General features: G+C 44.9%; 1 long non-coding RNA gene across 1 annotated transcript; it reads left to right on the plus strand.

Moving 5' to 3' along the window:
* The first annotated feature begins 5638 nt into the window (after positions 1 to 5638).
* LOC148145845 (uncharacterized) lies at positions 5639 to 14579 on the plus strand. The gene is made up of 3 exons (XR_015761212.1): positions 5639 to 5940; positions 6026 to 6131; positions 14365 to 14579. It is a non-coding gene; the product is annotated as an uncharacterized LOC148145845 (long non-coding RNA).
* Positions 14580 to 15502: the final 923 nt, after the last annotated feature.

A 15502-nucleotide genomic window follows, 5' to 3' on the forward strand; every position in this document is an offset into this window, starting at 1 on the left:
AAGGCCACATTGGATTTGGTACAGGCTAATGAACCAGGTCAGGTGTTAGATTTGGAGGTAGGTGAGCACTTTGATGATAGTGATCACAATTCAGTTAAGTTTATTTTAGTGATGGAAAGGGATAGGTATATACCACAGGGCAAGATTAAGAGCTGGGGGAAAAGCAATTATGAAATGATCAGGTAAGATTTAGGATGCACAGGGTTGGGGAAGGAAACTGCAGGGGATGGGCCCAATTGAAATATGGAGTTTGTTCAAGGAACAGTACCTGTCGGGTGAGGAGGAACTGGTCGAGTGAGGGAGTCATGGTTTACGAAAGAAGTTGAATCTTTTGTCAAGAGGAAGAAGAAGCATTATGTAAAGATGAGATGTGAAGGCTCAGTTCGGGTGCTTGCGAGTTACAAGTTGGCCAGGAAGGACCTAAAAAGAGAGCTAAGAAGACCCATGAGACAACATGAGAAGTCTTTAGCCAGAAGGATAAAGGAAAACTCTAAAGCTTTCTATAGGTATGTCAGGAATAAAAGAATGACTAGAGTAAGATTAGGTCCAGTCCAGGTCAGTAGTGGGACGTTGTGCATGGAGTCCGAGGAGGGAGGGGATGCGCTAAATGAATATTTTTCACATTGGAAGAAGATAATGTTGTCAAGGAGAATACTGAGATATAGGCTGGTGGACTAGGTGGGATTGAGTTTCATAAGGAGGAGGTGTGAGCAATTCTGGAAAGTGTGCCACTAAATAAGTCCCATGGGCTGGATGGGATTTATACGAGGATTCTCTGGGAAGCTAGGGAGGAGATTGCAGAACCTTTGGCTTTAATCTTTATGCCATAATTGTCTACAGGAATAATAACAGAGGACTGGAGGATAGCAAATGTTGTTCCCTTGTTCAAGAAGGAGAGTAAAGACATCCCTGGTGATTATAGACCAGTGAGCCTTCCTTTGGTTGTGGGCAAAGTGTTGGAAAGGATTATAAGAGATAGGATTTATAATCATCTAGAAAGGAATAATTTAATTAGGAATAGTCAACACGGTTTTGTGAAGCGTAGGTTGTGCCTCACAAACCTTGTTGAGAAGGTGATCAAACAGGTAGATGAGGGTAAAACAGTTGATGTGGTGTATATGGATTTTAGTAAAGCATTTGATGAGGCTATTGCAGAAAATACAGAGGCATAGGAGTGAGGGTGATTTAACAGTTTGGATCAGAAATTGGCTCGCTAAAAGACGACAGAGGGTGGTGGTGATGGGAAACGTTCATCTTGGAGTTCAGTTACTTGTGGTGTATTGCAAGTATCTGTTTTGGGGCCACTGCTGTTTGTCAGTTTTATAAATGACTTGGATGAGGGCGTGGAAAAATGGGTTAGTAAATTTGTGGATGAGCCTAATGTCAGTGGAACTGTGGACAGTGCTGAAGGATGTTGCAGGTTACAGAGGGACATAGATATAAGCTGCAGAGCTGGGCTGAGAGGTGGCAAATGGAGTTTAATGTGGAAAAGTTTGAAGTTGATTCCACCCTCCCAGTTAAAAAGAACAGACAGGGTGGATCAGAGAGTGCATCACAGCTACAGAAATGAAGGTTGTTGAGGAAGGTTTGCCTACTGAATCAGTATGGGTGGAAGTTAGGAACAGCAAGGGAGCTGCCACCTCATTGGGAGCTTTCTACAGACCCACTGAATAGCAGTAGAGAGATTGAAGAACTGATAAACTGGCAGATTTTGGGAACATGCAGATGTAGCAGGGTTGTTGTTATGGGTGACTTCCCAATATCGACTGGAACCTCCTTAGTGCAGATGGTTTGGAGGGAGCTAGTTTTGTTCGGTGTGTTCAGGAGGGTTTCCATACTCAGTATGTAAACAGGCCGATGAGGAGAGAGGCCATTTTGGATTTGGTGCTCGGCAGGACAGGTGTCAGATCTCCTGGTGGGAGAACACTTTGGTGACAGTGACCCACAACTGTCTCACATTTACCATAACCTTAGAGAGGAAAGGAGCAGTCACCAAAGGAAGATATTTAATTGCGGAAAAGGAAGTTATGATGCTATCTGACAGGAGTTGGGAAGTTCAGACTGGGAGCAATTGTTCCACAGAACAGGCATAGCAGATGTGTAGAGACTATTTAAGGAGCAGTTGTTGCGAGTGATGCACAAATTTGTTTCTCTGAGACAGGTAAGAAGGGGTAAGATTGAAGAGCCGAGGATGACAAGAACAGAGCAGCTTCTCATTAAAAAGGAAGAAGACAGCTTACGTGAGGTGGAGGAAGCAAGGATCTAGCACAGCTTTACAGGATTACAGGCTTGCTAGAAAGGATCTCGGAAATGGACTGAGGAGAGCCAGGAAGGGGCACGAGAAAGGCTTGGCAAGAAGGATTAGGGAGAACCCAAAGGCATTTTACTCATATGTAAAGAATAAGACAATCAGGGAGAAGATAGGGCCAATCAGGCATAATGTAGGGAATTTGTGCGGGTAGTCTGAGCAGATAGGGGAAGCCCTAAATGAGTTTTTTCCTCAGTTTTCACTAAGGAAATGAGAACTTTGTTGTGAATGAGGACTTTGAGGAGCTGGGATATGAAGTTGATGTGTTGGAAAGTTTGGTGAACATTAAGATTGATAAGTCCCCAAGCCAGACCAGATTTATCCTAAGTTGCTCCGGAAATTGAGAAAGGAGGTTACTAGACCACTGATGAAGATCTTTGCTTCCTCACTCTCCACAGGAGTCATACCAGAGGATTGGAAGGAGGTGAATGTTGATCCTCTTTTGAAGAAAGGTAATAGGGAAATCCCTGGCAATTACAGACCAGTCAGTCTTACGTCTGTGGTCAGCAAGGTTTTGGAAAGAATTCTGAGGGATATGATTTATAACTATTTGGAAAAGCATAGCGTGATTAAAGGCAGGCAGCATGGCTTTGTGAGGGGCTGGTTGTGCCTAACTAATCTTATTGAGTTCTTCAAGGAGGTGACAAGATAGGTCGACAAAGGTCGAGCAGTAGATGTGGTGTATATGGACTTCAACAACGCAGTTGATAAGGTTCCCCATGGTAGGCTCATTTATAAAGTCAGGATGTATGTGATACAGAGAGATTTAGCTGTCTGGTTTCAGAATTGGTTGGCTGACAGAAGGCAGAGTTTGGTTGTAGATGGAAAGTATTCTGCCTGGAGGTCAGTGTTGAGTAGGGTCCCGCTGGGCTCTGTTCTTGGGCCTCTGCTCTTTGTAGTTTTTATAAGTGACTTGGATGAGGAGATTGAGGGGTGGGTTAGTAAATTTGCAGACGACACAAAGGTTGGAGGTGCCGTTGATAGTATTGAGGGTTATTGCAGGCTGCAGCTTGACATAGACAGGATGCAAAGCTGGTCTGAGAAATGGCAGATGGAGTTTAACCTGGCTAAATGTGAAGTGATGCATTTTGGAAGGTCGAACTTGAATGCTGAATATAGGATTAAAGACAGGAATTTTGATAGTGTGGAGGAACCGAGGTATCTTGGTGTTCGAGTACGTAGATCCCTCAAAATTGCCACCCAAGTGGATAGGGTTGTTAAGAAAGCATATGGTGTTCTGTCTTTCATTAACAGGGGGATCGAGTTTAAGAGCTGCAAGGTTTTTTCTACAGCTGTACAAGTCCCTGGTGAGACCACACTTGGAATATTGTGTCCAGTTATGGTCGCCCTACTATAGGAAAGATACAGAGGTTTTGGAGAGGGTGCAATGAAGGTTTACCAGGATGCTGCCTGGACTGAAGGGCTTGCCTTATGAATAGAGGTTGACTAAACTTGGACTTTTCTCTCTGGAGAGAAGGAAGAAGAGAGGTGACCTGATCAGGTATACAAGGTAATGAGAGGCATGGATAGAGTCAATGGCTAGAGACTTTTCCCCAGGGCAGGATTGACTGGAATGAGGGGTGATAGTTGTAAGATATTAGGAGGAAGGTATAGAGGAGACATCAGAGGTAGGTTCTTTACACAGAGAGTTGTGAATACATGGAATGCATTGCCAGCAGTGGTGGTGGAAGCAGAGTCATTAGGGACACTTAAACGCCTGCTGGATATGCACAAGGACAGCAGTGAATTGAGGGGTGCGTAGGTAAGTTTATTTTATTTTACCTTAGAATTAATCCTCGGCACAACATCGTAGGCCGAAGGGCCTGTTCTGTGTTGTACTTTTCTATGTTCTATGTTTGATTCACTTTGGAAAGAGTAACAGGAATACAGGGTACTGAGCTAATGGTAAGACTCTTGATAGTGCGGATGAGTGGAGAGATCTTGGTGTCCATGTGCATAGATCCGTAAAAGTTGCCACCCAGCTTGATAGGATTGTTATGAAGATGTACGGTCTGTTAGCTTTTATTGGTAGGAGGTTTGAGTTTTGGAGCCATGAGGTCATGTTGCAGCTGTACAAAACTCTGGTTCAGCTGCACTTGGAGTATTGCATTCAGTTCTGGCCACCACATTATAGGAAGGATGTGGAAGCGATGGAAAGGTACAGAGGAGATTTCCCAGGATGTTGCATGGTATGGGGGAAAGGTCTTGTGAGGAAATGCTGAGGGACTTAAGGCTATTTTCGTTAGAGAGAAGAAGGTTGAGAGGTGACTTAATAGAGACATACAAGATGATCAGAGGATTAGATAGGGTGGGCAGTGAGATGCTTTTTCCTTGGATGGTGTTGGCGAGCATGGGCGGGGATATAGCTTTAAATTGAGGGGTGGCAGATATAGAACAGATGTCAGAGGTAGTTTCCTCACTCAGAGAGTAGTAAGGGTGTGGAACGCACTGACTGCAGCAGTAGTAGATTTGCCAACTATACGGGTATATAAATGATCATTGAATAAACATATGGATGAAAATCGAATAATGTTGGTTAGATTGACTTCAGATTTGTTTCACAGGTCGGCGCAACATCGAGGGCCGAAGGGCCTGTAACTGTGCTGTTATATCCTATGTTCTAATATTGGACCATGCCACATGTAACTACAGGGGTAGCCCCAGCAGAGTTCCTAATGGGCAGAGGTCTCTGCTCCCAGGTTGGGTTGAATCTTCCCGACCCTGGGGAGGGACGGTGAAACAGCACCAGGAAGTGAGAGAGATGGTTTGATGTTGGGGACGACGTTTGGTGTAAGAATCGGGGAAATGGTCTCACATCGGGAAGAGACATGGTCAACGTGAGGTCAGGGCCAGTATAAGGTTCAGGTGGGTGTGATGGTCCTGAATAAGTATGTGAACAATATAAAAGCTGTGAATTCACAAACATTGCTAAACATGCCCTGCCACTCGGAACCTTTGGGAAATGCTTCTGGAACCCGTGGATTCACCTTCTCATTGATTCAGGGGCGTTGACAGAGGTGGACAAATGGAAGTGGACACCTTGCTGTCTTGACGCCGAAAGAAGAGAGAGTGAAATTCCACTGAGGCACTCCTGGTGCAAGAGTGAGCCCCCATGTGGTACACGCTGTCCGTGTTAGACACTGAGTCAGGGGAACCTCACTTGGGGAGAACAGGAAACACAATGTCACAGACAGAGCGTTCGAGCACAAGCCCAGCCCAATATCAGCTGTTACACAGAAGCTGCTGACATTTCTATCTGATGGGCTGAAGTCACAATGAGATTGTTCCCAAATCCTCAGCCTCAGTGTGGCACCATTCACTGAAGTTTGGAGTCAGCCCATATCAGGTCCTTGTGGACACACAATCATGGGGTTGTAGTTTTATTGTTCATATTCTCCAACGCAGCAAATTTTAAAAATTAAACCTGGTGGAGAAACACAATTGAATGTGTTCAATATAAAAATATAACCAGGAATAAATTGTCTTTTTAAAATCATTTCAAGTTGCACTGCCGAACGCTGGCTCCTGGTGGTCATCTTGCTTCCGTACACTGGCAGGAGCAGAGTCATTTTATTAGAAAGAATTCATCTCCATTGAAAAAGCTTTGGACTGGCTTGAATGACATCTACAAGGTAACGTTACTGGCATTGCTACTTTACATTATTTAGGGGAAACAAACTATATATTTCAAAATAGTATGAGTTTATATCTCTACAGGAGGGGACTTTCCACAGGACTGATGGATTTTCGTCAGATTTTATGAATTGGAAGATGAACCAACCCGATAACCATTGTGGTAAAGAACACTGTGTGCACTCTGTCGGTAAGTCAATGTTGCCGAGTGTCTCAGAGAAAGGCAAATAGATCCCTGGGTGAGATTCCAGCTGGACTCCGTGTGGTTGAGTTACTCCGACCGACGCTCCTATCACTCGAGTCTCACTATTCCACCGTTCACAACGCAACTGAAAAAATTATATAGATTTTACTAAGATAATCAGTTGAAAAACCTTACCCATAGCAGGTTCTAAACAGCAAGATCTATTTCATCAGGTTTCTTCACAATTCATTAATTTATTACCAGTAGAAATTATTGAATGGAGTATTAATTGATTTAACATAGTAAATGATGTTGAAGTACAAAAACTTATTATGAATCGAAGACACACAGACACAGACAGACGCACAGACACTTCACTGTAATACTTGGCTTTCAAAAAATGATCCCTTCTTCTTCTTGAACTCTGTTGCTCTGATGTTCTGGCACCTGTTAAGTCACTAACCACTGATAGTTATCTCTGAAGTCAAATAATTCTACAGAGGCCAGTATCCCATCACTAAGTCACACTTTCGTTACACATGAACACTCCTTGACTGCAGTACAGCCTCATAAAGAGGCAGGTACCAAAAAGTGACAGCTTCTCTGATACTCCCTTTTTTTTCTTTTTTTCCTTTTTTTTGTGAAAGACACAAGGTTCACGCATCTTTATTCAGTTTCCAGCACCAGAAAGAGAGGAAACACCCAAGTGGCCAGGGACAAGCAGTGCCCTTCAAAGCGCCAGAGACCCAGGTTCAATTCATGCCTCAGGCGACTGACTGTGTGGAGTTTGCACATTCTCCCCATGTCTGCGTGGGTTTCCTCTGGGTACTCCGGTTTCCTCCCACAGTCCAAAGATGTGCAGGTCAGGTGAATTGGCTATGCTAAATTGCCCGTAGTGTTAGGTAGGGGGTAAATGTAGGGGTATGGTGGGTTGCGCTTCGGCGGGTCGGTGTGGACTTGTTGGGCCGAAGGGCCTTTTTCCACACTATAAGTAATCCAATCTAATCTAATCTAAACATTGAAGGGTAATGCTGTGTGATCAAACAGTGAAAGAGAGGGCAGGGGTTAAATCAAAATAGAATTGGATGGGGAAATAATACACTCCACTACTTAATATCTGTCAGCCAGGGCTCCCTGATTGGAGTAGATTTACAGCCTCAATCAGGGAACTCATTTTCTATGATGTCTACACAGCTGACCTCGTTACAATCACTGCATCCCTCGCCCACTGAATCTGAGGACATAGGCTGCACCTTTTCCTTGGAAAGCTTCCTGGGGTTGTTTTAGCACCAGGTCAGGTTCTTCTGACTTGGAATCCAACACGGGAAGCGTGTAAAGCACAGGAACTCTCCCTTTACTCCAGGAACACCTCGGTAGAATTTCACTCCCTGCTTTCAGTGGCAAAGACCGTGAGGCAGCTACTCCAGTTATTTCCATCTCTGATTCAGGGGACTCGAGAATGTTTGAAGGAGAGGGTGGATCCACAGCTTCCAGCAGCATTTCCCAAAGGTTCCGAGGGGCGGGGCACGGTTTGCTCCAGCACCGTTTGTGAAATTGCAGCTTTCATTCAGGAATGTTGCACGGAGCTGAATGTTGTACATTACTGACCCTGATTTCACATCGACCATGCCTCTTACTGATGCAGGGCCTTGTACGTGATTCTTATATCAAACTGCATACCCTGTATCAAACTGTCTTTTGCATTTGGCAGAGTCTTGGTTCCAGCATTCGAGATCTTGATACCATTTCACACTCTCCTCGGTTTGGGAAGATTTAAACCTGTCCTACCCATTACTGACTCTGCTGGTGCTGTCCCTGTAGTAGCATATGGCATCGTCCTTTAATCAAACAGGAACTGTGACAGCTTGGTGTCTAGTGAGACTATATGCTGTTTCTTCAATCCAGTCTTCAAAGTTTGGATAGCCCTTTCTGCCAGGCCATTGAGTGAGGGGTGGCATTGAGCTGTCCTCAAATGTTGAACCACATTCAACTTGAAGAAACAACTAAATTCCCTGCAGGTAAATGATGGCTGTTAGCTGTGACTAACACTTCCAGGATTCCGTATATTGTAAACAATGTGCACAAATTTTCTATTGTTGCCCCCATGTTTGATGAGTAGACCCTATGCACGTCCAATCACTTTGAGTGGACATCTGCAATGACTAAGAACATTGAACCCATGAGAGGACCTGTGTAGTCGAGGTGAAACCGAGTCCAAGCTTTACCTGGCCGTTCTCACGGATGTGGGGCAGCTGCTGGCAGTACTTGGCCACGGGGCACTCTGGGCACTGCCCCACCAATGCAGCTGCGTCAGCACCCAATCCTGGCCACCAGACACAATTTCTCACCAAAATCTTTATTTAGGAGACCCCTGAGTGGTACTGGTGATGTAGAACCAGTATTTGACAGCGACCTTTGCTCAGGACAATCACTCTTGCTGTATGTAATAATATGCCGTACTCTACCGTGAGCTGGGCTCTCCAGGTCAAAAAGGCTTTCAGCTCTAGTTGTGGTGGCCCTTTGGTTTTTCCCATTAATACCAGCTGTTTCAGTTTGAAAAGGACTGGATCTTTCTGTGTCCAAAGTTTGAGACAGTAGGCTGTGACTGGGAGTGTGGCCAGAAAATTTAATATCATTGCAGACTCTTCTGCAGGGAGTACCACCACTGGCGTATCTGGTCATGGGAGGCAGCTCAATGCACCCACGTTCATTACTCAGTGTCCTGGACAGTGCTTTCTCTTATAAGTATAAGCCCACCACTGAATGTGGCCCCAAGCTATGGTCTTGTCCACTCTGTCACCCAGGTAGGTCACTGGGACAGCCTGGAACACAAGTTCCCCTTCTAAGATCTCCAAAGGGCTCTGTCCAATTTCTCAAAGTGTTCCTCATTAGTATTCCCTGTCATTAGGATAAATAGTGATCTGGGTAGAAACTTGCAAAATGTTCTTCATCATCTGCTGAAAAATTGCACAGGCTGACGGTCCCCCAGATAGCAGTCTTGTATATTGTTATAGCCCTTCTGGATATTAATTGTAGTGTACCTCTGGGAATCCCCTTTCAATGCAATTGCAAGTAAACATGGCTCATGTCCAACTTTTGAAAGTGCAGCACTTCCCCCCCAACTCCCATCAGTGCTCCATGTAAACCCTCTATCGCAGGGACTGGGTATTTATTCTGCTATGGAAAGCAGTTCACTGTTAGTTTAAAATCCCAAAGAAGATGAACTGACCCATCGGCTTCAAAATTGGTATGACCAGTGCTGACCATTCTGCAAACTGGACTGGTTTGATAATTCCTTCACTTTTCAGCTTTCTGATTCCTGCTTCTACTTTTGTCCGTAAGGCAAAAGGCACAGGGCAGTCCTTGCAGAATCACAGAATTGCTTCCTGGTCAATATGCAGGACGGCCTTGGCTCCTTTGATAGTCCCTAGACCTTCCTGGAAACTTCTGGGAATTTAATTAGGACTTGACTCAGGCAACTCCTTCCTAATTGATGAATGTTAAGCCAGTCTAGGTGAATCTCTCGCAGCCAATTTTGCCCCATTAAGACTGAGCCTGAGTCTTTTACTACAACTGCTGGTAACTGAACCAGCTGCCTTTCAGAAGAGACTGGAAAAGAGGCTGGACCATTAATCTGCAAAGGGTCCACAATGTAAATTCTCAGGTAGGCTGAGCAATTTCCCAAAGTTAAGGACTAGAGTCCTGAACAAATTTTACTAAAAACTGCTTCTGCTATCATTGATGTGTTGCAGCAGTATTGATCTCCATTAGAACCGGATGACCACTTCACCAGAGGGTCATCTTGATTGGTTCTGATTTGAATGTGCTGAAAATGTGTTGCTGGAAAAGCGCAGCAGGTCAGGCAGCATCCAAGAAGCAGGAGAATCGACGTTTCGGGCATGAGCCCTTCTTCAGGGGGATTCTCCTGCTCTTTGGATGCTGCCTGACCTGCTGCGCTTTTCCAGCAACACATTTTCAGCTCTGATCTCCAGCATCTCCTCTGATTTGAATGTTCCAAATTGGATGTGTGTGAACTTTCCAAGGTATGAACTCTCCTGGATACCAACCTATGAGCTATCTTACTCAATTTCTGACAAGTAGGACTCTTTTGCTGTCTCAAGGCCCCATACTAGCAACAACTACAATGGCTTGCTGGCCAGAATCCAGAAGATAATTTCAACTGTTGGTTGAGACTTGGCTTTGTTTTGGGGTTTTGCTGTGGGCAGACCTCGAGTCACTCTGATCAGGATATGCTCTGAGTAAAGCTATGCAATTGTCTTCACTCAAGTGGTGTTCCCTAACCTCAATTGGACTAGCAAGGCTGTCTGCTTCCCACAGAGTACCCTGAACTCATATACTCTACTTGCTGCATTTTCCAATGATAAAGCCAGTTATAGCGCCTGAGCGAAATCTAGCTGAGCTTCAGTTAGCAGGTGTTTTTGCACAGTTAGATCATTAATCCCATATTGCAGATAGTCTAAGCATCTCATTGAAGGTTAAACCAAATTTCCAGGCTTCTGCCAGTCATTAAAACCTCACCAAAAATCCTGACAGATTCCACTAATTTTCAAATTGCTGAGTAAAAGTAATAGTGTGCCAGAATTCGAGGAAGCTTTTAGCACAATCACTGGTAATTGAACCAGCTGTCTTCACAATTCCTTAACACTATCAGTCAATTCTTTTAGATTAGATTATATTCCCTACAGTATGGAAACAGGCCCTTCAGCCCAACAAGTCCAGACTGACCCTCCGAAGAGTAACCCACCCATACCCATTCCCCTACCCTACATTTACTCCTGACTAATGCACCTAACACCATGGGCAATTTAGCATGGCCAATTCACCTAACCTGCACATCTTTGGATTGTGGGAGGAAACCTCCTGAAAGGTAAGGCAGACTCCTCATCACAGAAAAAGCTGTGGCTCCACAGGCTATCAGGAGAATTACATGTTGCTTTGTATCTGCCACAATGTCATTTGTCCAGAAAAAATAACATTCTTTCCCCAGACTGGGCCCAGTCATCAATGGTAGTCAACCAAGACAAGCATCCCAAAAAACATATGATGTAGGAAGCGCTTACCCCAACTCAGAGACGACTGTTGTGAGCAAGTTTCTTCAGCATTGTCCTTTACTCTTGGCGCCACCACCAAGTCACCCCTCAGTTACGCATGAACAGACCATTCCTATACTACTGTCTCATACAAAGTCAGGCATTCAGGCACTCAATATCCCTGCCATTCATCCTTTTCCTGTCAGCCAGGGTTCCCTAATTGGGCCAGATTAACAGTGTCGAAAAGTGTAGCGCCAGAACAGCACAGCTGGTCAGGCAGCATCTGAGGAGCAGGATGTTTTGGCATTAGCCCTTCATCAGGAATGTATGTGGGAATGGGGGCTGAGAGATAAATAGGAGGGTGGGGTGGGTCCGATGTAGCTGGGAATGCGATAGGTAGATGCAGGTGGGAGGTTATAGGTCAGAGGGAAGAGTGGAGTGGACAAGTGGAAAGGAAGATGGACAGGTAGGACAGTTCAAGAGGGCGGTGCCGAGTTTGACGTTTGGATCTGGGATGAGGTGGGGGGAGGGGAGATAAGGAAACTGGTGAAATTGATGTTGATGCCATGTGGTTGGAGGATGCCAAGGCAGACGATGAGGCCTTCTTCCACTAAGCATCAGGTAGCTTGAATTTGGTGGTGGAGGCGGCCCAGGACTTGCATGTCCTTGGCAGAGTGGGAGAGGGAGTTGACGTGGTTGGCCACAGGGCTGTGCGGTTGTTGGGTGCATATGTCCCAGAGGTGTTCCCTGAAACATTCTGTGAGGTGGTATCCTATCTCCCCAAAGCAGAGGAGACTACATCGAGAGGAATGGACACAGCAGGGATGAGGTGATTGGATGTGCAGGAAAATCTCTGCCGGAGATGGCAGGATCCTTTGGGACCTTGGATGGAGGTGAGGGGGGAGGTGAGGGCATAGGTCTTACATTCCTTGTGGTCATGATTTGGAGATGCCGGCGTTGGACTGGGGTGTACAAAGTTAAAAATCACACAACACCAGGTTATAGTCCAACAGGTTTAATTGGGAGCACACTAGATTTCGGAGCGACGCTCCTTCATCAGGTGAAAGGTTTAACAGACAATCAATTTTTCAATGTATAATTTCAGTTACATCACACTGTAAATTTTTGCTATAAATTCTGTGTGTTAGGATTGAGCCCTCTACTACCACCTGATGAAGGAGCGACGCTCCGAAAGCGAGTGTGCTTCCAATTAAACCTGTTGGACTATAACCTGGTGTTGGGTGATTTTTAAATTTGTACACCCCTTGTGGTGGCGTTAACAGTGCCTTTCAGGAAATGTGTATCTCAGAGGTGCAGCAGGCTGACCTTGTTCCAGTCACTACATCAAGTCCTGCAAATGCAGCTTGCTCAACAAATCCAGTCCTAATGTCCCACAGTCACTCTTTCAACAGAACAAAAAGGTCCCACAGGGATTAGTGTTAGGTCCACGATTATTTAAACCATATATTAATGATTTACAGGATGAAAGGGAACCTACTGTCACCACTTTGTGGATCACACAAAAAACGAGGTAAGCCGGGAATGTCACAATGAGTCAGCAATAGTATAGAGTCTGGTTAAATGAGTCAGCAAATTCTTGGCAGATAGTCCATAACGTGGAAAAATGGTGGTATTGCAGTTTGGCAGGAAGCCAACAGGAGATGAATATTATTTCAGTGGGTTCAGTCTGCAGACCAGTGCAGCACAGTGGAATGTTTAGAGTCCTCATGCAAAAATCCCAAAAGGCCAGCATACAAACTCCGCAGATAATGACAAAGGAAAGTGGAATGCTGGCCTTTCCGTTAAGGGGAATGGAGTATTGGACTGAGACAGCTTTCGAATCAGGAAAGGAATCAAGGTTTTGGGGAATAGGCAGGAAAGTCAAGTTGTGGATGATCAGGTCAGCTGTGATCTCATTGAATGGCAGAGAGGCCTTGATGGGCTGAATGACCCAGTTCTCCTTTGGCAGCTGCCTGTCCCACCCTGAACATGGTTTTCTTTAGAAATTGCAGAGATCAGCTGGACAGCTGGTCCAGAGCAGCCTTCACTCTAACTGAAGCAGAGCAACAAGGATTCACTGAAGCTAGTCATTGTTTAAACACAGCCCGAGTAGGGGCCGACAGCAAAGTAACATTCATCACCAATCATGTGACTTACAACAAACCTTGTTCTTAATAACCTCCAATGCCCACGGTGAGCTTTCACAATCCTCTTTGAAGAAACCACTCCAGATCAGACTGTAACATGTGATCAGCCTGCTCCAGCCGGTGATCAGACAACTCCTGTTCCTGAGAGAGCTCGCTATCGCCCTGGGGCTCATTCCCTTATACTCCATTTCCTTGTCAGCAGCCAGTGAGATCAAACCTTGACACTGTCCTGTCTTCAGTGATTGGTCAGTTTGACCATGAGCAAACATCACAACAGTGTCATCTAACACAGTCTGTTCATCTTCCACTCAGTAAGATAATTGCTTGTTTTCTCTGGAAAGAGGCTTATTTCCCAGCTTTAATGAACCTTGACCTCAGGCCAGTCTGTTCAGGTTGTTCATTGAAACTATTTCCTTGCAGCAGAAGTTTGTGTTGTTTCATGAACCATCAGATATTTATACAGCATAACCCTGTGGCTATTGACAAATAATTGTCACACATCTCATAGACAGTGTCTGTTTTAAATCAGAACTCAGAACTTCAGCCAGATAGTGACAACACTTACATTATTTAATGTAAACACACATCCCTTCAGACAACACTGAAAAGAGTAATGAAGACATCGTCCAACTAATTGATCTTTCAATAGAGAAGCTTCAAATGATTTTCTTTTCCCCATTGTGGCTGACCCAGCAAATTTAGGGTTGTGCCCGATATCCTACATCAAGCAATGGGATAATGACAAGATGGGATCGAGTTAACTCAGTTGGATGGATGGTTGGTTTACAGACCAGTGTGATGCCAACATTGTGGGTTCAATTCCCATCATCAGTTTGAGGTTACCAACCTCAACCTCTTCCTTTGACTGAGATCTGGTGACCCTCAGGTTAAATCACCACCAGAGAGCAGCCCCTATGGTCTGGTCAGACTATGGCAATGCAACAACAACAAATGATAAGATTATTGATGCTCCCAAAAACAGAGGATGAACCAATCACACAAGTTGTCTAGTTCACTGACCACATTCTCTCTTTCCTCCAGGGAAGGTACTTTACTGGAACGATATGGTCTGCACAGTCAAATTACATTCCCTCTGCTCCTACAAACTGCCAGGTCTCTGCTCTACTAAAAGAATCCAACAATGCTCCAAGAATCCTGTCTGAGAGTGGATGTAGTGCCTCAATCTGCTTGTAGTTGCGGTCATAGCCAATGAGGACTGTACTGACTTAGTTTCTCAGCCAAGAATAAAAATTGCATCATGAGTTGTGTGTTTGTTACTGTGAGTCTAGTTTATAGCAGCCTTCCTGTCCCACTGATGCTTCCTACCCATCTGTTCTTTCAATGCTATACTGGGGAGGAGATAGCAGAACAGGGACATGGATAGTTTTATAATTCATTTCCACAATGTGAGTATTACTGCAGGGTCCAATTCTCTTCCTCTTTGGGAAGGTGTTGGCTGTGATCTTCCTTCTTGAATTAGTGCAGTGCGGCTGGAACAGGTACACCCCGTCTTCATGGATAGGGTGTTCTCGGATCTAGATACAGTTGGGATGTGGGTTAGCCACTGCAGAATTCACAGCCTCTGACCTGTATGTTATACAGCTGATCCTTCAAATATTCTGGTTAATAATAGTCAACTATTTTTGTGGGCATTTGAAAAGCAAAGGCAATTGGTTGGATTATCTCTTGCTGACAATAACACTTGTGCATTACAAATGGGAAGTCACAGAGTCAAAGATAAAGCAGCTGCAGGTACTTGGCCAAAGGGATTATCCTGAGGAAGTGGTGGCACTGTGGCTCAGTTGGTTGAAGCACCTGCGTCATTACATTTGCACAGAGACACGAACAGGAAAGGTTGAGGGGGATATGGGTCATACACAGGCAAGTGGGATTAGATTAGTTTGGGCAACTTGATTACAAGGATGAGTTAGACCAAAGTGCCTGTTTCTGTGCTTTTTGACTCAATAACTCCGTGAGTCGGTGATTGTTGTTACTCGCATGGTCTCTCTGTGCACCACCTCAAATCACACATTGTGCAGTTAATGAGTTCCAGGGAGCAGTGAGCACACTGGGCAATGGTTCCAGGGAAGGCATCAAGGTGGGAGAGATGGAGAGGATGGTGGGGGTATCAGAGATGGGAGCGAACTGGAAATGGGAGTGGGGAAGGGAGATAGGGTTG

This window comes from Chiloscyllium plagiosum, unplaced genomic scaffold, assembly GCF_037043375.1.
Source record: "Chiloscyllium plagiosum isolate Xiang-an unplaced genomic scaffold, Cpla_swu_hap1 HiC_scaffold_23, whole genome shotgun sequence".
In the NCBI taxonomy this organism is placed as follows: Eukaryota; Metazoa; Chordata; class Chondrichthyes; order Orectolobiformes; family Hemiscylliidae; genus Chiloscyllium; species Chiloscyllium plagiosum.